Below are 23,106 nucleotides of genomic sequence, written 5' to 3' on the forward strand. Positions count from 1 at the left end.
AGTTAAATTCTCCATAATACACAACAAAGTTTTAATAATCTTAATAACAAGTCAATAAGTGCATTTTGTAGGTTTATTTTATAAAGGAGAAAGATAACTGCTAAAGGAGGTAGAAAGATAAAACACAGACTATCAGAAAACAGCAAACACAAAACACAGTAAAAGCAAGATTTCACATAAAGCCCTGGCTGGTATGGCTCAGTTGGTGGGAGCGTCATCCTGTGCATTAAAGGATGGCAGGTTCAATTCCCAGTCAGGACACCTAACCAGGTTCTGGGTTCCATCCCCTGTTAGGTGTACTGGGGGGAGGGGTGTTGCTGGTCAATGTTTCTTTCTCACATCGATATTTTTCTCTCTTCCTCTCTCTAAAAAACAATTTAAAAAGTAAATAAAAACATCACATAAAAAATAAAATAAATGTAGAAAGTAAATAAAGAAATGTACCTGAAAATGTATATGAGATAAATTAACCTATTGGTTCAAATAAAAGAGACATCTTTGCATTATATGCAAGATTGTTATATAAAAAAAGAACAGATGATAAGAACAAGAATAATACTAAAAAAAGGACAGGTTTTTTTTTTTTTTTTCATATAAATATCAGACAAGTTTAGATTCAAGGCAACAAGTGTTAAATGAAACTTAGGGGGCCACCAACTACTACAGTCCACAAAGATGGGTTGATTTCATGATGTTTAAAAGCCCAATACAAAATACTAAAATAAGTCATAAAAAATTTATAGAAAGTGTACAAAGCAACCAAAGGAAATTCAGTAGGAGTATACATTTTTTGTTCACCACTCTCATTGTTTTAATAGAAAATAAATTAAATCTGAAGAATATGAATAAAGTAATTATCAGTATTGATCCACTATGTAAATTTTGAAGTTTATTTTATATTGGAATAATCCTTCTTAGCAACACAAGAAAGATCTACCAAACATGACCATGTTTCACCCAAAACATAATTTATATAACTTTCTATAGTTAAATGATAAAGACAACATTTTCTGAACATAATTAATAGAAATGAGAAACATTAAAATCAGTTATAAAGAAACAAGTATCAAAATAATCTAAAAATTAAAAATGACATTGACTGCAATTTTTTTTCTAAATAACTTTGATGTGAAAGAGAAAATCAATGCTAATAATCAGAATAGCTAGAAAATAATAGTAAAATTTTATGAGGAAATGTAAATTAAAACATAAGACAACATTATATTCTAACCAGGATATTCAAAGGCAATTGTTTTTGTATTATCTCTTTAAAATTATAAGAGTATTTGTTTAAATCTACTTGTTTATTTTTTTAAATTTATTTTTCAACAAACCATTTATGTAATAGGTACCATTCTATGTATTGACAATAGAGTGGTAAACAATAAATATAGACTATGTACATGGGAGTAGGACTGGTCTGTCAATAGAACTAAATAAACAAGATAGTTCAGCAGTGATAGGAAGGAAGGAAGGAAGGAAGGAAGGAAGGAAGGAAGGAAGGAAGGAAGGAAGGAAGGAAGGAAGGAAGGAAGGAAGGAAGGAAGGAAGGAAGAAGGAAGGATGGAAAAAAGGAAGGAGGGGAGGGAGGGAGGGAGGGAGGGAGGGAGGGAGGGAGGGAGGAGGAAGGGCATGCCAGTCACCCAGGTTGATGTGACTTACAACACTAAAAGGGGAATGAAAGTCTGATTTTAATTTCGTGGTCATGGAAGGACCTGTTTCAAGTTTGGTGTTAAATGTCAGTAAGTAGCCATCAGGAGAATAGGGCTAAGAATTATAGATAAGTGGGGAAAGTGCAAAGTATAAATAGGCACAAATAAAATGAGCTCCTAGACTAGAGAACTAGGCGCTTGGTGAGCTTAGTGTTGAGGGATTGGGAACTGGCTTACACCATTCAAAAATTATCTTTGATAAAGTAAGTCTTGGAAACATACATGCAAATCCTTTTTATCCTTTTTAAACCATCTCACTTCTCTATCATATTTGATTTACAAAAACATCATTTCCAAAGAAATTTCAAACACATACTCTCACACCAAAAACATAGGTTATAACTTTAAAACTGTACAACAATATACTGTGTGTTATGGAAAAAATATAATGGTAAAAACATAATATGATAAATTATTAATTATGGTATGGTAAATATGACAATATGGTAACATACAGTTAAAACCAGATGATATTAATAACGTAATAATCAATTGTATTTAAAAGCCAGTTTGCTCTACTTAGTTTTTCAGAGTTGTCAATTGAATTGAATTTCATAATATCAAAGTTCCTTTCGGTGAAATCACAGAGCTACTGGAGATCCTCCATCAAAAATCATAAAACCTTTGCTGGGTAACATGGCAGTTAAAAAATAAATAAATAAACTCTCAGTTTCTTCTAAGAATCTGAAATGACCATCCTGAAGTCCCCCAGAAGGGCAATGCCTTTGCCACATGCCATTTCATGCCCAGGGAAATCAAACAGGGGGCATGGTCCAAAAATAGCTGTTACTACCTTGATTAGGAAATGGCTTTCAGAAAACTTCATGCCCGTGGTTGTATTTGATAGATTATCTGTTCAGTATTTCAGTACTTTGTTCATCCATAATTGACCAAGAAAGTGATGAGCTACAGATGGTTCAGGTTTTTTATGGCAGAATGCAACAGTTTGTGTGCTTTTTACACATGCAAGCAGTTAAGTTTCACAAGTAAAGCGTAAAAATAACTTCTGTGCAGAGATAACACAGTGCATCTGTTAAAATATGGGGTAAAACCAAACCCGAAGAGCCTTTTGGTTGAACAAACAAGGAATTACAATGAATAATGTTGCTGTAATATAACAGGTGTAGGACAATGACAGTCTGGCTGAGATATAAACATAAAAATGTTTTAGACAGAAAGCCACAGGGCACTTCTGTTTCTCATTATTTATTTTAAAAAGTTAGAATCTAAAATCAAGTTTGTGATACTTAAGAATCAAGTTTCTGCTTGAGTTTGTTTATGGTTGGGGTTTTCTTTGTTTATTTTTAGATTTAAGAAATAGGCTTCCTTAAAAATCAGTTTGTCTTCCAAATAAAATGAAATTAAACTAACATTTACATTAAGATGATGTGAAAAGCTGTGATATAATAAAATTGTTTTTGTTTTGCTTCTTAATTTTTGGTCACTAGGCTTTCAAATACAAATATAGTTCTTTGGTAAATTCGTGTTCCTTTGGATTGTCATACAAAATATTTTCCCAAAAGAGGGGACTAGTTAATAAAAATAATGTTGGAGACTGGTCTGTTTTGTTCACCTCTGTAATTTTTGCACTTAGATTAGTGTCTAAGAATTTAATAACTATTTTTTGTTTAAACAAATATATGAAATATATGTAACCATGCAAATGGTGTTAATAAAGATCAGTTTATTTTATAATATATACGAGTGGGATACAAAAGTATATAGATATTCTAATCCCTGGTAAAAAAAAATATATATATATATATATATATATATGCCTAGAGAAAAGTTAGAAAGAAAACCACCTAAACATTAAAACTATTTTCTCTGACTATTTCCAAATTTTGGCTATTGTAAATAATGCTGCAATAAACACAGGGGTGCCATCTGTAGGTGAGTGGATAAAAAAGCTGTGGTACATTTACACAATGGAATGCTAGTGAGCAGTGAAAAAGAAGGAAATCCTGCCTTTACAACTGCATGGGTGGACCTGGAGAGTATTATGCTAAGTGAAATAAGTCAGTCAGAGAAAGATAAGTATCATATAATTTCACTTACATGTGGAATCTAAACTACTAAGCAAAATAGAGACCAACTCATAGATAGCAGGTAGACAACTCAGGGAGGGGGGTTTGAGGGAGGTGGAGGGATTGAGCAAAAAAAAAAAAAAAAGAGCGAACTCATGGACATAGACAACAGTGTGGTGATTTCCAGGAGGGGTTGGGAGTGGATGGAGGTAAAAGAAGGTCTAGAGGTACATGATGATGAAGAAAAAAAAATGAAAAAATGTTTAATTAAAAATATTAAATATAGTAACAAAAAAAGTGGAAACAGACTCATGGATACAGACTGACAGCTGTCAGAGGGGAGGAGATTGGGGAAAAGGGTGATGGGATTAAACAAACAAACAAAAAAAAACAAGGTATAGACATGAAAACAATATATTGATTTCCAGAAGGAAGGGGAGTTGGGGGAGGTAGAAGAAGGGAAAGGGGTAATAAATGGTGAATGAAGGAGACTTGACTCGGGATAGTGAGCACACAATACCATATATAGATAATGTTTTATAGAATTGTCTATCTGAAACCTAACCATTGCCACTCCAATAAACTCAATAAAAAAATGATTTTGTCTTTGAGATCATTAAAAATACATTTTTATCTTCTGCATTATTTCTTGAATTTTGCATTTCTAGGAAGAACATTTGTTAAATTGCATATATGCATTTTTTAATCCAGAAAGACATTTAGAGTTTATTCACATGGAACTCACCAAAAGCAAAAAAATATTTTAGAATTCACATAAAAATATTATGCAACTTCCTAAGCAAAATATTTTTATTTTATTTTATGCAGCTTATATAAAAATCTACATTCTATGGGAAAATATGTAAATATATTAAATATAGTCACAAGGTACAGGATAGAAATAAAATAAGAAAATGACTAGCAAATTATCTATCTTAATTTATGAAGTTTACTAAATATAAATATTCAAATTTAATTCATATCTTCCTATCAAATATTTGAATAAGGTAAGGCTTTTGGTTACTTTTATTTTTATATTAAATGATATTTATATTTATAAAATATTATACTTTTAGAAGATTGAGAATTTTAAAACATAAGCATTTTCTCTTTTCATGACACTAGATGTTATTACACACACTCTGTTAGAAGAATGTGGTTTTTGCTTGCTTGTCTGAGACCAGTCATAATTTTTGTTCATCTCTCCCACTGTCTTACAAAATTTCCTTTACTGGCTTAAGCATGGATTTCTATGCATGTTGATTGTGCAAAAAGGCCTAGACAGTGGTGATACCTTTAAAGACAGACTTCCTTTCACCCCTGGGGTATTTTATTCACTTTTTCATTGAATAAACAAGCACTTATTAAGGCCCTATTATATGTTATATACTCTGCAGATGTAAAAGGCCCCCACAGGAAATAAACCTGTAGACTTGGCTTCCTAAGTACACTGCTTTAATGAGCTGAGCAGCTCCAGGCAAATTCATGACTGCAATCTACAGACAGCCTTACACTGAGATCACACACATAGGCACCCATTTATAATTTATATATTCAAATATAAAGTCACTATTAGCAAATATACATCACCACTTAAATACATCCCAGGAGTGAGAAGTTTCTCAACCGTCATCCAGACCTTGCAGCAAGCAACATTTGCATTTTCTGGGCCTGGTATCGGTTTACTTAGCAATTTCAGGATATGACATTGCCCAGAGGACTCAGACGATTTTCTGACCATGATACTTAGTACCCACAGTCAAGAAAGGCTGTTAAGACTGACTCTTCCATGCCTCCCAAACCAGGTTTCATCACTCAGTATGTACCCGTGAACCAACCCCTCCACCACACACTCTTTCCCTCCCTCCCTGTCACCTGCATGTAAAAATACCCTTGATTCTCTTTTTCTGATAAGCCCAAATTCATCAGCTTTGCCCTTGGAGACCATCATCCTATAATTAAACAGGTTTCCTATATCACCGGTCTCGTCTCAGCAAGTTTCTGTTGCCTTTTGGTCTTGACTAAAATCTGGGTCTTTCTTGATGATGTGACCTTCTCTGGGTCCCCCCTACATACCTTCCATACCTGCTTCCATCTCCTTTTCAAAAATCTTTATTGTTTCATCAAAGACTAAACAACTGTGACTCCTCTACCCCCTTAACCCTATAATATTTTATTTACTTGTTGATTTCTTTACTTATTAGCAGACCTTTGGTGACCATCCACATTCTTTCAGAATCCAACAATTGGATAATCCACGCACTAAATTTCTCTAGGTGTCTTTACTCACTTTGATTACTTTCAAATCTCTAGCTGCTTAGCTCCTTTATTTCCTTTCTTTAAAGTATGTCCTCACTGCACTCGCTCATCCCTGCTCGCTCCTGGACACACATGTATTTTCCAAATCTCTGATAAATGTTCTATAGTATCATAACTTTATTTTATAACTCTTCTCACTAAAGCTATTTTTAAAGCAATTTATTTTAACTGATTTTATTTTTAGATGCTTAAATTTTATTTTTACTAACTTTATAATTGACCTAAAAAAAATGAGATATTCTACATGAAAGCATCGTAGGCAGAGGGAAGAGCGATGCAGCTAAAAGTGAACAGGTAGTGGGAGGTGAAACACGCAGGACTTTACAGAGCAAATGAAAAGTTGGATTTTAAGTGAAAAGTGAAGGCATTTTATGAATTATAGTTTGAATGATGTGATTTAATTTTATTTAAAACATAACCAGGATTAGACTTTTACAAAAAGAGACTGGCATGGAAGAGGGGTTAAGCCATTTACACTTTAAAAAATGTAGCCCTGGCCGGTTTGGCTCAGTGGTTAGAGTGTTGGCCTCTGGACCAGAGAGTCCGGTATTTGGTTCCCACTAAGGGCACGTACCTCAGTTGAAGTTCATCCCTGGCCCCTATTGGGGTGTGTGGGTGGCAACCAGTCAATGTGTCTCTCTTACATCAATGTTTCTCTCTCTCTCTCTCTTCCTCCCTGACTCCCTCCTGCTCTATCTGAAGATACATGCAAAAATGTCCTCAGGTGAGGATGAAAACGAAAACAATGTATGTCCGTAAGAATATTTGTATAGAAATATTTATAGCAGGTTTGTCCCTAATAGGCTTGAACTGGAAACAACCCAAATGTCTACCAAATGTCTATTATATGAATACAAATTATGCTGTATTCATATAATAGAATACTACTCAGCAATAAAAAGAAATAAGTTATTGATACATATACACAAAATGTCTGAATCTCAAAAACTTACTGAATAAAAGAAGTCTAACTGAAGAGTATATATTGTATTATTCAATTTAGTGAATTTCTCAAAATATGAGGTCTAGTTTACAGTAATAGAAAGCAGGTCAGATTTTTTTCTGGGTTTGGAGTACAGGCTCACTACAAAAGATCATGAAGAAACTGTTTTGAGTTGATGAAAATGTTCTTTATGTTGATAATGATGGTTATTACATAAGTGTATATATTTGTCAAAACTTTTCAAACTTGACTCTTCAAAATGTGTATTCCATTGTTGATAACATTATACTTTATTAAAATAGAGTTTGTTTGTTTTTATTTTATTTTTGTTTACATGAGAAGGATCAAGAGAGTTAATAGTGTTTGGACCTTAAAAATTCTCAAATGATATAGAGCAGTGGGATCTCTCATTTATTGGTGGTGATAATGCAAAATGACATAGGCACTGTGGAAGACAGTTCGGCATTTTTTTTTACACCACTAAACATACTCTTACCATGTAATTCCACAAGTGTGTTCTTTGGTACTTACCCATTGGAGTTGAAACGTATGTCCACACAGAAACTGCACACAGATATTTGCAGCTGCTTTATTCATAATTGCCAAAACTTGGAGGCAAACAAGATGTCCTTCAGTAGGGGAATAGATAAATGAACTGTGGTACATCCAGGCTATAGAATATTTTTCAGTGCTGAAAAAAAGTGAGCTATGGATATTAAAAAGTAAAAGAAGACAATCTGAAAAGGTACATACTGTATGTTTCTAACTATATGACATACTAAAAAAGGCCAAATTATGGTAACAGTAAAACCATCAATGGCTGCCAGGGGGTGTGGGGCAAGGAGGTTGAGTAGGCAGCACACAGGTTTTTTAGGCCAGTGAAAATACTTTGTATGATACTATAATGGAGGATACATGTCATTATACAATTGTCCTGACCAATACAATGTATAAAATTGAGCGTGAAAATTAGTGTAAACTATGAAAGTTAGTGATAATAATGTGTCCATAGAGGTTAATCAATTGTGACAAATGTACCCCTCTAATGGGAGATGTTGACAATGGGAGATGCTATGTGTGTCTCATGAATATAACTTCGCTTTCTAGTGTTTCATGTAGCAACTTTGCAACTTTTGATGTTCATACAAATATTGTGATCTTAATTTTCAGTTCCATAGAATGCAATTTTGGTTTAGGTTTGCATTTTAAAATACAACCCAAGATATTTCAAGCAATGTAATGATGAAGAAATGAAAAATCAAATGATTGATTCAATATTTTTCTTGATTGAAACATGTGGCGTTTTTCTTTCTTAATTACCAAAGTACTTGACTCAGTTGCCCAATGAAGTTTACATATATATGTCTATGTACATATTGTCTACATGTTTGTATGTAGATCTTCAAATTGCAGTTTTTCACTACCATAGTTCCACCAGAAATCACGTACATGCTATTATCCTTTTGAACTTTTTCTTTTTGATCTTCACCCCAGGGAATCTTTTTTTGTTTGTTTTGCTTTGCTGTTGCTTTGTTTGTTTGTTTGTGTTTTACTGATTTTGGAGAGAAAGACAGAGAGACAGTGATCTATTGGTTGGGTCCTGTAGTCGCCCCCACAGGGATGAAACCCAGAACCTGGGTGTGTCCTGACTGCAATCGAACCAGCAACCTTTCAGTGCGTGGGACAGCACTCCGACCAACTGAGCCACACGAGCCTCAGCTTGAACATTTTCTTCCTTACTTTCATTTTTCTTAGATGTTTCTCCCCATTAGCGATAGTTAAACCTGTTTTTGATAACTTTTATCTTTATCTTTTTTGTTTTTGTTTTTGTTTTTCGGGGGGGGGGGGGGTTTATTTATTTATTTATTTTTACTTTTGTTCATATGTTATTATTTTTTTTCCTTTTTATCTTTTTTTTTCTTTTTTTATCCTCACCCGAGGACATTTTTTGATACATTGTTCAGATAGAGTGGGAGAGAGAGAGAGAGAGAAACATCGACGTGAAAGGGACACATCAAGTGGTCGCCACCCACATGACCCAACCAGGGCAGGGGACAAACAGCAACCGAGGCACATGCCCACAGCGGGAACTCAACCAGGTCTCTCTGGACCTCAGGATGACGCTCTAACCACTAAGAAAAACCAGCCAGGGGTTTTTTAAATTTTATTTTTATTACAGATGTTTCTCCTTTTTTACCCCATTTACACCCTCCTCCCCTTCCCACCCACCCTGTCTTCGGCTTTGTTCTCCATGTCTATTGGTTATGCATACATGCATATAAGTTCTGTGGTTTATCTCTTCCTTCCCTCCACCACGTCTCTGGGTTGTCAGTCTGTACCCTACTTCCACGACTCTGGGTCTACCAAGTTCTTCAGACATTATGTTCATTATATTCCACAAAAGAAAGTGAGATCATGCGGTATATGTCTTTTTCTGCTTGGCTTGTTTCACTTAGGATAATACTTTGCAGGTCCCTCCATGTCGTCTCAAAGGATAAGAGATCTTTCTTTCTTACAGCTGCATAGTACTCCATTGTGTATATGTACCACAGCTTTGTTATCCATTCGTCTACTGATAGACACTTGGGCTGTTTCCAGATCTTAGCTATTGTAAATAGTGCTGCTATGAACATGGGGGTACATATATTCTTTCTGATGGGTGTGTCTGGCTTCTTAGGGTATATTCTTAGAAGTGGAATCACAGGGTCAAATGGCAGTTCAATTTTTAATTTTTTGAGGTAGCACCATATTGTTTTCCATAGTGGCTGCACCAGTCTGCATTCCCACCAGCAGTGTATTAGAGTCCCCTTTTCTCCACACCCTCGCCAACATTTGTTGGATGATTTGTTGATAGCGACCATTCTGACAGGTGTGAGGTGATGCTTCATTGTTGTTTTAATTTGCAGCTCTCTGATGATTAGTGATGTGGAGCATTTCTTCATATGTCTCTTGGCCATTTGTATGTCCTGTTTGGAGAGGTGTCTATTCAGCTCCTCTGTCCATTTTTTAATTGCGTTCTTTGTCTTCCTTTTGTTGAGTTGTATGAGTACTTTATATATTTTGGAAATTAACCCCTTAGCTGATGTATCATTGGCAATTATGCTCTCCTATACAGTGGGTTGCCTTTCCATTTTGATGATTGTTTCTTTTGCTGTGCAGAAGCTTTTTCGTTTGATATAGTCCCATGTGTTTATTTTTTCCTTTGTTTCGGTTGCCTTAGGTGATGTATCAGTGAAAGATCTGCTGCGTTTGATGTCTGAAATTTTGTTGCCTACATTTTCTTCTAGAATTTTTATGGATTCATGAGTCACATTTAAGTTTTTTATCCATTTTGAGTTTATTTTTGTGTATGGTGTAAGTTGATGGTCTAATTTCATTGTTTTGCATGTAGCTGTCCAATTTTCCCAACACCATTTATTAAAGAAGTTGTCTTTACTCCATTGTAAGCACTTGCCTCCTTTCTCAAATATTAATTGAGCATAATGCCTTGGGTCCATTTCTGGGTTCTCTGTTCTGTTCCACTGGTCTATCTGCCTGTTCTTGTGCCAGTACCAGGCTGTTTTGATTACAGTGGCCTTGCAGTATAACCTGAAATCTGGTATTGTGATCCTACCTACTTTGTTCTTCTTTTTCAAGATTGCTGTGTCTATTCAAGATCTTTTATGGTTTCATATAAACTTTTAAAGTATTTGTTATAGTTCTGTGAAATATGTCTTTGGTATTTTGATAGGGATTGCATTGAATATATAGATTGCTTTGGGTAATATGGACATTTTAATGATGTTAATTCTTCCAATCCATGAACAAGGCATGTGCTTCCACTTTTTTATATCTTTCTCTATTTCTTTTTTCAATGTCCTGTAGTTTTATGCAAATAGGTCTTTTACTTCTTTGGTTAACTTTATTCCTAGGTATCTTAATCGTTTTGATGAGATGGAAGTGCAATTGTTTTTTCAGTTTCTCTTTCTGTGATTTCATCATTGGTGTATAAGAATGCTATTGATTTCTTGACGTTAATTTTGTATACTGCTACTTTGCCAAATTCATTTATTAGGTCTAGTAAATTTTTGATGGAATCTTTAAGGTTTTCTTTGTACAATATCATGTCATCTGCAAATAATGACAGTTTCACTTCCTCCTTTCCAATTTGGAACCCTTTTATTTTTTCTTCATGTCTGATTTCTGTGGCTAAGTCTTCCAGTACTATTTAAATAAAAGTGGAGAAAGTGAGCTTCCCAGTCTTGTTCCTGTTCTTAAGGGAAATGGTTTTAGTTTCTGCCCACTGAGTATGATGTTGGCTGTAGGTTTTTCATATATGGCCTTTATTATGTCAAGATATCCCTCTATTTCCACATTGCTGAGCATTTTTATCAGAAATGTATGCTTGATTTTGTCGAATGCTTTTTCAGCATCTATTTATACGATCATGTGGGTTTTATACTTCATGTTATTTATGTGGTGTATCACATTTATTGATTTGTGAATATTGTACCAGCCTTGCATCCCTGGGATGAATCCCACTTGGTCGTGGTGAATAATTTTTTTGATGTATTAGTGGAATTGATTTGCTAGTATTTTGGCGTCTATGTTCATCAGGGCTATTGGCCTGAAGTTTTCTTTCTTTGTAGTGTCTTTTTGTGGTTTTGTAATTAGAATTGTGCTGGCCTCATAAAACAAGTTTGGAAGTCTTCCTTCTTCCCGAATTTTATGAAATAGTTTGAGGAGAATGGGTGTTCTTTTTTGAATATTCAGTAAATCTCTCCTGTGAAGCCATTGGGGTCTGGGCTTTTGTTTGCTGGGAGAGTCTTGATGACCTCTTCAATTTCCCTAGTTGTTATTGGTCTCTTCAAGTTTTCTATCTCTTCCCAGTCCAGTTTTGGGAGACTCTGTGTTTCTAGAAATTTGTAGTTTGCTTAGATTGTTGAATTTGTTGCCATATAATTGTTCATAGTAGTTCTTAATGATCTTTAGTATTTCTGTGGTGTCAATTGTTACTTCTCCTCTTTCATTTCTGATTTTGTGTATTTGGGTTCTCTCTCTTTGTTTCTAAGTGTCCATCAATCTTGTTTATCTTTTTGAAAAACCAACTCTTTATTTCATTGATATTTTGAATTGCTTTTTTTGGTCTCTATGTCATTTATTTCCACTCTGATCTTTACTATTTCCTTCCTTCTACTTGCTCTGGGGTTTTCTTTTTGTTTGCTTTCTAATTCTTTAAGTTGTGAGGTTACACAGTCAATTAGAAATTTTTCATGTTTCTTGCGGTAGGCCTGTAGTGCTATGAACTTCCCTCTCAGAACTGCTGTTGCTGCATCCCATAGATTTTGTGTTGCTGTGTGTTCATTTTCATTGGTTTCCAGGAAGTTTTTAATTTCTTCCTTGATGTCCTTGGTAACCCATTCATTGTTTAATAACATGCTATTTAGCCTCCATGTTTTCAAATGTTTTTGCATGTTTTTGTTGCAATTTATTTCTAGTTTCATGCCATTGTGATCAGAGAAGACGCTTGATATGATTTCAATCTTCTTGAACTTATAGAGATTTAGTTTGTGTCCTAACATGTGGTCTATATTTGAGAATGTCCAATGTACACTTGAGAAGAATATGAATTCTGTAGTTTTGGGGTGTAATTCTCTGTAAATATCTATTAAATCCATTGGTCTAGTGCTTCATTTGGAGTCTGTTTCCTTGCTAATTTTTTGTCTAAAGGATCTATTCAATGTTGTCAGCGGGTGGTAAAGTCCCGTGCTATGATTGTATTCATGTTGATTTTTCCTTTGAAGTCTTCCAGAAGATTTTTAATATATTTTGTTACTCCTATATTGGGTGCATATATGTTTATTAAGGTTATATCTTCCTGTTGGACAGATCCTTTCAATATTATGTAGTGGCCTTCATTGTCTCTAGTTTTGGCCATTTTGAAATCTATTTTATCAGATATGAGTGTTGCTACCTCAGCTTTTTTTTCTTTCCATTTGCTTGAAAGATTTTTTCCATCTTTTCACTTTCAACCTATGTGAGTCTTTTGTTGTGAGGTGGGTCTCTTGTAAACAACATATAAATGAGTCATGCTTTCTTATCCAATCAGCTACTCTGTGTCTTTTCATGGGAGCATTCAATCCATTTACATTTAAGGTGATTATTGATATGTACTTATTTATTGCCATTTTTGTTTAGTTTGGTTATATTTTTCTTTCAATTTCTCCTGCTAATTACTGCAGTCCTTTTCACATTTCTTGCAGTGCTGGTTTGGTCCTAACGTATTCTCTTAGCCTTTTTTTGTCTCAAAAGATCTCTATTTGACCTTCTATTTTAAATGATAGCCTTGCTGGGTAGAGTAGTCTTGGATTTAGATCCTTGTTTTTCATGACCTTAATTACTTCATGCCATTCCCTTCTGGCCTGTACTGTTTCTGTTGAGAATTCAGCTGACAACCTTATGGGGGTTCTTATTTAGGTAACTTGTTGCTTATCTCTTGCTGCCTTTAGGATTCTCTCTTTTCTTTAATTTTTGTCATTTTGATTACCATGTGTTTTGGTGTGGGCCTGTTTGGGTTCTTCTTAATTGGGGCTCTTGTGCTTCTTGAACTTGAATGCCTTTTTCCTTCACCAAATTAGGGAAGTTTGTTGTCACTATTTCTTTAAATATATTCTCTAACCCTTGCTCATTTTCTTCTTCTTCAGGGACCCCTATAATGCAAATATTATTACATTTCCAGTTGTCCCACAGTTCTCTTAATCTGTCTTCCTGTTTTATAATTTTTTTTTTTCTTTTGGTTTTCTGATTGGTTGATATTTTCTACTGTCTTCCAATTCTCTGATCCGGTCCTCAGCTTCCTCTACTCTGCTGTTAAGACCTTCCAATGTGTTCTTTATTTCTGATATGTCATTCTTGATTTCCTCTTGGTGGTTTTTTAATTTCCAATTGGTTGATTTTTTAGTATTTCTATGTCTTTACTCTTAGTATTGATGTCCTTACTCATGCTGTTGAGCTTCCTCAAGATTATGGTTCTGAATTCTAGCTCTGTTAACTTGCTTCACTGCTCTACATTTATCTCATCTTTAGTAGAAGTTTCTTGTTCTTTCATTTGGCTTTTGCTTTTTGTTTCACCATTTTGCCAATCACAGTGGGCTTTGGAGACTGCCAAATTTTTCCTGTGGGTGTTGGTGTTCTACTGTTTTTGGCTCCCTCTCCTGGGTTTGGATGAGCAAGGGAAGACTGACATTAAACACCACTGTAAAGTCTTACTTTCCTGGTTAGAGTTGCTAGCCCAAGAATTATTTAGTTATCCTCTAGTTTTTTGCCTGGAGGCTATCAGTAGCAGTTGCTTGAAGAGCCTTGGGTTCTCAGTTGAATGAAAATCTCCCTCAGGTGGTCAGCACTGGGGGATTTCAAGAGGGTGGGGCAGATGCTGGTTATTAATGAGCCTCAATGTGCATTTCAATGGCCCACCTGGGTGGGGTTGAATCTCCTAGGGAGGGGCTGATGCCTTTCCCCAGAGCCCTGGGAAGGAGTAAAATGGCCACTGTCAGATGGCCACCGTGTTGCATTGTTGTAACTCAGCAAAAGCTCTGAGCACCGTCCAAATCCCGAGTGTCCCCACACAGTTCCAGTCTAGCCCACCCTTCCTCTTCTGGAACTCAAGGTGAGTGGCTGTGGCTATGTTAGTGTCTGTCTTGGGTCTGTGCTGTGGAGACGCTTGGGAGTTTAACCCAAGGGTGCTGCTCACCACTACAGCTGCTGCTGTCTGTGGGCTCCCAGATTCCCTCTTGTGCCTCTGCAATCCTACCAGGATCAATTCAGTGTCCCTGGTTATATGATCCTCGCAAGCTGCTTTTCTGTTGCTTCTTCCCGTCGGTTCGTCTTTATTTTTGTTTTAATTCCAGTTTGATCCTAGGAGACGGTCTGTGTAGCTTCCATTCACTCCCCCACCATTTTGGAATTCTAACTTTTATTTTTAAACTATTTCATTTAGCCTAATTCTAGCTAATGATCCAATGCCCACCCTAACCCTACTTTAGCATATATCCTGCCCTTATTACTCTGTCCACACTATCATTTCATACACAACATTTTCATTTTCAAGCTCAGTTGTGAAGAATTTGTTTAAACATAATAATAACATAAAGAAAATATTTTTAAATAAAATAAAATGAACATTTTATTAATCTCAATCTTTTGCATACAAAAATATTTTAAGTTAAAGTAGTCATCATTTTAATCACTAAGACATCTAACAAGATTTTTCATACTTTGAGTAGGACCTTTTCTCTTTTTACAAAGAATTCTTAACCTATTAGCTACTCAGATCCAATAATGTGCTCCTTTCCACAGATCAGGTTAAGCAAACTCCCCAGGCAGCAGCATAGGAAACTTTAGTTGCAGTGTGCTGATGTATCCTTCACAAAAAATGCCTGGGTAGTGTTAGCAATACCCTGTTCCTCTAAAGCATTGCTAACCCTTTCCCAAGGGAAGGTACAGACTAAACAAAACTGATACGGTAGATTTTTAAAATTACATTAAAATATATACTTACATTATGGAAAACTACATGTTAAAGTATTTCTGAATTATATTCTCAGATATCAAAATTTTAAAAGCAGTTTCAATGAACCAGATGTCAAGAAACTAGTAAAAAAAAAATAGAGAAGCATACTATATCTTAAGATAGAAACTCGTTTTCTGAATGATCTGATTCATGCCAAATTCTTCAGCCTAAATTAACCTCTGATTATCTCTCTAACCCAGGACCTTTATACACATTTCTACTTTGGGAAAGTTTTTGTTTTTTAATATGTTTTAAATTATTTTTATTAATTTATTTCTTTTATAGATATTTCTCCTTTCCCCCCACTGACACTCTCCTCCTCATCTCCCCCTCCCCATCCCCAGCATTGTTGTCTAGGTCCATGGTTATGCATATATGCATATAAGTTCTGTGGTTTATCTCTTCCCTCCCCCTGGACAACTCTTCTGAGATGTATCAGTCTGTACCCTACGTCTATGTCTCTGGGTCTATTTTGTTCATCAATTTGTTTTGTTCATTATATTCCACAAATAAGTGAGATCATCTGATATTTGTCTTTCTCTGCTTGGCTTGTTTCGCTTAGGATAATACTTTCCAGGTCCCTCCATGTTGTCTCAAAGGATAAGAGATCTTTCTTTCTTATAGCTGCATAGTATTTCATTGTGTATATATATACCACTGATTATTTATCCACTCATCTATTGATGGACATTTGGGCTGTTTCCAGATTTTAGCCATTGTAAATAGTGCTGCTATGAACATAGAGGTACATTTCTTTCTGATTGGTGTTTCAGGCTTCTTAGGATATATTCTTCGAAGTGGGATCACTGGGTCAAATGGCAGTTCAATTTTTAATATTATAAGGTAACATCATACTGTTTTCCATAGTGGCTGCACCACTCTGCATTTCCACCTGCAGTTTACTAGAGTCCCCTTTTCTCCACACCCTTGCCAGCACTTATTGTTTGATGAATTGTTGATGTCCAGGTGTGAGGTAACACCTCATTGTTGTTTTAATTTGCATCTCTCTGATGATTAGTGAAATTGAGCATTTTTTTCATATGTCTCTTAGCCATTTATTTGTATGTCCTGTTTGGAGAAGTGTCTATTTAGTTCCTCTGCCCACTTTTTTAATTGGGTTCTTTGTCTTCCTTTTGTTGAGCTGTATGAGCACTCTCTATATATTGGAAATTAACCCCTTATCTGATATATTATTGGCAATTATGCGCCCTCTTATAGTGGGTTCCCTTTCCATTTTGATGGTTGTTTGTTTTGCTGTGCAGAAGCTTTTTAGTTTGATGTAGTCCCATGTGTTCATTTTTTTTCTTTGTTTCTCTTGCCTTAGGTGTTGTATCAGTGAACATTCTGCTGCTATGATGTCTGCAATTCTGTTGCCTACATTTTCTTCTAGGATTTTTATGGATTCAAGAGTCACATTTATGTCTTTTATTCATTTTGAGTTTATTCTTGTGTATGGTGTAAGTTGGTGGTCTATCTTCAGTTTTTTTGCATGTATCTGTCCAGTTTTCCCAACACCATTTATTAAAAAGGCTGTCTTGACTCCAATGTATGTTCTTGCCATCTTTGTCAAATAGTAACTGAGCATATTGTCTTGGGTCCATTTCTGGTTTCTCTGTTTTGTTCCATTGATCTATATGCCTGTTCTTGTGCCAGTACCAGGCTGTTTTGGTTATAGTGGCTTTGTAGTATAACCTGAAATCTGGTATTGTGATCCTTCCTACGTTGTTCTTCTTTTTCAAGACTGCTATGGCTATTTGGGGTCTTTTTTGGTCCCATATAAACTTTTGGAGTATTTGTTTGAGTTCTGTGAAATATATTGTTTGTATTTTGATGGGGATTGCATTGAATATATAGATTGCTTTGGGTAGTGAGGACATTTTAATGATGTTAATTCTTCCAATCCATGAACAAGGTATATGCTTCCACTTTTTTATAGCTTCCTCTATTTCTTTTTTAATGATCTGTAGTTTTCTGTGAAGAGGTCCTTTACTTCTTTGGATAAGTTTGTTCCTAGGTATCTTAATTTTTTTTGCTGCAATGGTAAATGGGATTTTTTTTTTTTTTTTTTTTTTTTTTAGTTCCTCTTTCTGTGAGTTCATCATTGGTGTATAAAAATGCCGTCAATTTCTTGACATTAATTTTGTATCCTGCTACCTTGGCAAATTTATTTATTAAGTTTAGTAGATTTTTGATGGAGTCTTTAGGGTTTTCTATGTACAATATCATGTCATCTGCAAATAATGACAGTTTCACGTCCTCTTTCCATCTCTTATTTTTTCTTCATGTCTAATTACTGTGGCTAAGACTTCTAGTACTACGTTAAATAAGAGTAGTAAAAGTGGGCATCCCTGTCTTATTCCTGTTCTTAAGGGAAATTCTTTTAGTTTCTGCCCACTGAGTATAATGTTGGCTGTATGTTTTTCATTTATGGCTTTTATTATATCAAGATATGATCCCTCTATTCTCACATTGCTGAGTGTTTATATCTGAAATATATGCTGGATTTTGTCAAATGCGTTTTCTGTATCACTTGATAGGATCACATGGTTTTTATCTTTTATTGTGTTTATGTGGTGTATCACATTTATTGATTTGCAAATATTGTAGCATCCTTGCATCCCTGGGGTGAATCCCTCTTAATCATGATGAGTAATTTTGTTTATGTATCGCTGTATCCGATTTGCTAATATTTTGTTAAGGATTTTGTTATCTATGTTAATGAGGGATATTGGCCTGTAGTTGTTCTTTGTAGTGTCTTTATCTGGTTTTAAAATTAGGATTATGTTGGCCTCATAAAATGAGTTTGGAAGTTTTTGTCCTTTTTGATTTTTTGGAATAGTTTGAGGAGAACGGGTATTAGATCTTCTTTGAATGTTTGGTAAAGCTCCCCTCTGAAGCCATCTGGGCCTGAGCTTTTGTTCGCTAAGATTTTCTTAATTACATCTTCAATTTCTTTTGTTGTTATTGGTCTGTTCAACTTTTCTATCACTTCCCCGTTCAGTTTTGGGAGACTAATTATTTCTAGAAATTTGTCCATTTCTCCTAGATGGTTCAGTTTGTTGGCATATAATTGTTCATAGTATGTTTTGATGATCCTTTGTATTTATGTGTTGTCAGTTTTTATTTGAGGTAGTTTTTAAAATCCCTTCTTATCTGGTTAATTTTGACTCTTTCTTCATACCACCTCTTCTCATAAGTCAACTTCTCATAGAATATGTTCTTACCGTATATTTATATAACTCCTTGATTGATGAAAGTTTTCATAAAATTATCAACTCAGATAACAAGTTTTTTTTGTTTGTTTGTTTTTTCCTCACCACCATAATATCAGCTATAAACACAGATTTGACAATTAGAAGAAGTTCAATGACTATTGCTACATTGATTGACACAGGAATCACACACTGACACACCACAAGTCTAGGCAATGTTTTGCATTGCTTATCTACCTGAGTATACATTATCAGAGAGAAACATATATGGATTTTGGATCCATCAGGTGATGAGTAAATACAGGTTTAAGTAAAAGAAAAGCTAAATGGAAGTGAACAGATGGATATTTAATGGACAATTATATAGTTATATGAACTGATAAGTAGAATATAGATTTACAATGTTACAGATTTTACACAGTAAAATATTATCATTTAAAGTCACTAAAAAAGGCATTTTGATTGATCATATGCTCAAAGACTTTCTGTGTAACACCATTTAGAATTGAATAATAACTAGACACATGACAATATTAAGAGAAAGTTTCAAGACTATGCCTCTAATCAAAGTCTCAGATGCAAGAAGAAGCAGAGAACACTAGGCTTATCTTACTTATCCATGGCGAGACTGTAAGAAAAAAGATGCCCTTGAAATCTGGAATACCCTTCAAAGTTTTCTACTGGCTTCAATCTCCACTAATTCTCTAGTGGTGGTTTGGGGCTGACTGAAAAAACTCCAGAAAAACACATTTTTGTATCTATGGAAACTGTTCTATGAAGTCGGTTGGGATAAACTACGGCTGTCAATATTTTTGGTAGACAATGAACCCTGCTACCTGTTAAAGCAATATTAAAAGCCCCCTAGGGAGAGCTAAATAGAATGAGTAATTTTATTTTTTGTAGTGTGATTATAGACATTAGTCTTTTAGCTGAAAATAACCCTGTTTTATAGGAAGTGGAAAAGTGCAAACTCAATACTCGGCAGCTTTGGGAACAATTACACAAACATTTGAAGTTCGGTCTGTACACCTAATGCATCATCCCAAGTGAAGCCTATTTTTCTCTTATTATTACATTTTTACTTCCTCTAGTGCCTTCTTGGTAATTCTCACTCTTCTTCACATCTGTTATAACCTACAAATTAGATCCACTAAATATCTACTGTACCATGCAATGTTTTGGTTTATGCAAAATAAGTGTAATAACACAAAGATTGTTTCAAACTTATATTTGTTATATTTTATTGTTGACACAATTACAGATGTCCCTCATTTCCCTTTTTGCCCACCTCCGCCCTGCCCCCGCTCCCACCTTTACCACACTATTGTCTATGTCCATGTTATATATATATGTTCTTTGACTAATCTCTACCTGTTTTTAATCAGACCCTCTCATCAAACCCCAAAGATTTTATTTTCATTGATTTGGAACCTAAAGTTGACAGGCTTATGAACATTTATGCATATTGAACAGTTAAAAAAATTTACATTTCAAAAAATAGAGTGACAGTAATAAATTGAGTCTTTAAAATACAGTGAATTCTAATTATTCATGGTAGCTATGCACTATAAAGTCATTATTAACACTGAATTAGCAAATACTAAACCATTACTGGGGGGTGATACATATTTATATTTACATGTAAAATTACACCTAGGTTATAATCTCAAATCCTAAAATCAACTCATCCTGTTAGATTCTTCTCCCTATTTATAAAAGAGAACACTAGGTAGTGTTGTGTTAAGTGATTTCCCTAAGGTCACTCCACTAAAAGGTGTCAGAATTAGTATTCAAAGGACATCCAAAGGGCTCCAGAACCAGAGCCTCTTGCACTACATAAAACCTTCCCTACATTCCTTCGCCATCCTCTGTATGAGAGCTGAAGGCTAAGTGACACCTTGGTGAATTTGGGAACCTGGCCATGCGACAACTCGGATTTCTTATTCTTTTACACATGTCTCTCCCTCAAGGATCACAAAAGCCTGTGAGTATTCATTTGGGGGTAACAAATAAATTTAGCAAACAGGCAAATTTGCAAATACAGGATCCAGGAGAAATGTATAGGATTGAGACTGTGCACCTTTGTGAATTTGATCCTTCTGAGTTGTGACTTTTTCAATGTTTCTGTGAAAAGCCTGCTTTGTATACCTAGCCTTTTTAACTTGGTGAGACTCTGACTTCTGAGTGTCCCTTCCTTATGGTGGACAGCTGCTTCAATGTCTGCTGGGTGCCTACAATCTCCTGGCTGTTGCTTCCTCCTGGACACTGCACTTCTAGTTTAGTGACAACTAGAGGATTGAGGGGATTTATATAGAATGTGGTCAATCCTTATTGTGTCCTAATTTCCAGTGACACTGGTGACTCCCAACTCCACTCTGATTTCTCAGACCTGTAGAATTCCAGTTCTCTGCCTGAGCTCTCTTCTCTGCTCCATGTTGCAGACTGAGCAGGTTTCTTTAATAAATAGCTTAGAAATGTGATATTATCCAAGGTATCTCCTTCTTGAAAGGATTATGTTTACTAAAGTTGCTGCCTGCTTTTGATCTAAGTGACTTCAAATATTGTTTTTCACATTTTTTCCAGAGTTTACAATTGCTACCAGTAGAAACGTTGGCCTAATAAAAGTGCTCAGAGCACTCTGGCTATGTGTATAGACTTTCTTATAAATCACTCGAAGTCCTGACCCCTGGATAGTATCAGGGGTGCCTGACTGAGGCTCGGACCCTAGGTGGTCACTTGGCCCTCTGGGCTCCCAACACCAAGTAGTAACAGTGAACCAACACAATGGACTATGCTGTCAATTTACCTTTCATTACTTGTAGGATTAATCCAAATCACAAACACATCATAATACACTCACAAGTAATGAGGGTTAACGAATGGGAAGTCCAAGAGTACCGATGTCCTCTGGTCTGGACTATCCACAGAGAGGTGATTGCTGGTCGCTCGGAGCCATCCAGAATGGCAAGTTACAGAAACCTTGGTGTCCAGGAGATCCACCTCTTGCAAGAAAGACTGCTGAACCAGCTCGAGACATCAAGGCCTTAGAATACTCAACGGTCACCAAGCCAGACACACGAGAGGTCAGTGCCACTCATTTGCAGGAGGGCGGATAGCAGCTTGCTTATTGTGCTTTCAGCTTTTATAGAGTTCCTGCATGCCTGTTAAGTTGTGATAACATGTCTCAGTTAATCTGACAAACAAACATAACTACTTGTCAATGATGGTTGCAGAGGCCCACACCCTTCAGCTTCTGTGTCCATCTGACAAGCTGTTGTAGTCAGCCTTATCAGTCACAGTGGCTGCACTGGGCACTTGGTAGGCTTCAAGATGGAGTAGGTTATGTCAACTTTAAGATGGAGTGAGTCATGCTAACTCCATGCTCTTCACAAAAAGCAACTCTACTATTACAGGAAGTCTGATTTATATTTTTAAGATGTGTCATCTGTGAGAGGATGCTACTGCTGTGTGCCTGGTTTTTTTGTTTTGTTTTGTTTTTTTATTGATTGATTTTAAAGAGAGTGAGAGAAAGGAAGGCAGAGAGAGAGAGAAACATTAATTTGTTGTCCCACTTATTTATGCACTCATTGGTTGACTCTTGTATGTGCCCTCACCAGAGACCACACCTGCAACCCTGGTGTATTAGGACACTGCTCTAACCAACTGAGCTATCTGGCCAGGACTGCCTGTCTGTTTTTAATTATGAATATATGGTAAGCTAAATTAAGGAATTTCACTTGAAGATATTTGAAAGAAATTTCATGCCTGAATCAAAGCCTCGATGTTATTCTTTTCTAACTCTTTGGTTTTCAAAAAGAACTGTACACCATCTTGTAAGGATATAGAAAAGTACAGTTGAGCTTGCTTAAAATTCTTAGGCCACATGTACAGATATATTAAGTTGGCAGATATATTAAGAATTATTGAGTCCATTTATAGCCACTACAGCCATCGTATGGATTTCAAAAATAAGCCCAGAATATACACAAAGGAATTGTTTGTCCAATTTAAAAACTATCAGGTTTTATTATTTGGTTATTTGGAAATAAATAAACACATTAATCTTAGTTGTATTCTTGTTTCACAAGAGTGACTGAACTTCTTATAGAGAAAAATTAACTTTTTTGGCAGTTAAATAATTTTCACCTAATAGAAATCTAATGACTTCAATGGCAGCATATTTTTCTCAAGCACCAAAAGAGTTTCCCCAAATTGCCATAGTTTAAATAGAGAAAGTGGGGTATGTTAGTAAAGTGAATCACAATGAGGGAAAAAAAAATAAGGATGCTATTATTTTAAACTACTTAATGTGTCATGGTTTGTTTACACAGTCACAGTTTTAAAT

Source organism: Molossus molossus, unplaced genomic scaffold (genome assembly GCF_014108415.1).
Source record: "Molossus molossus isolate mMolMol1 unplaced genomic scaffold, mMolMol1.p scaffold_m16_p_9, whole genome shotgun sequence".
Lineage (NCBI taxonomy): Eukaryota > Metazoa > Chordata > Mammalia > Chiroptera > Molossidae > Molossus > Molossus molossus.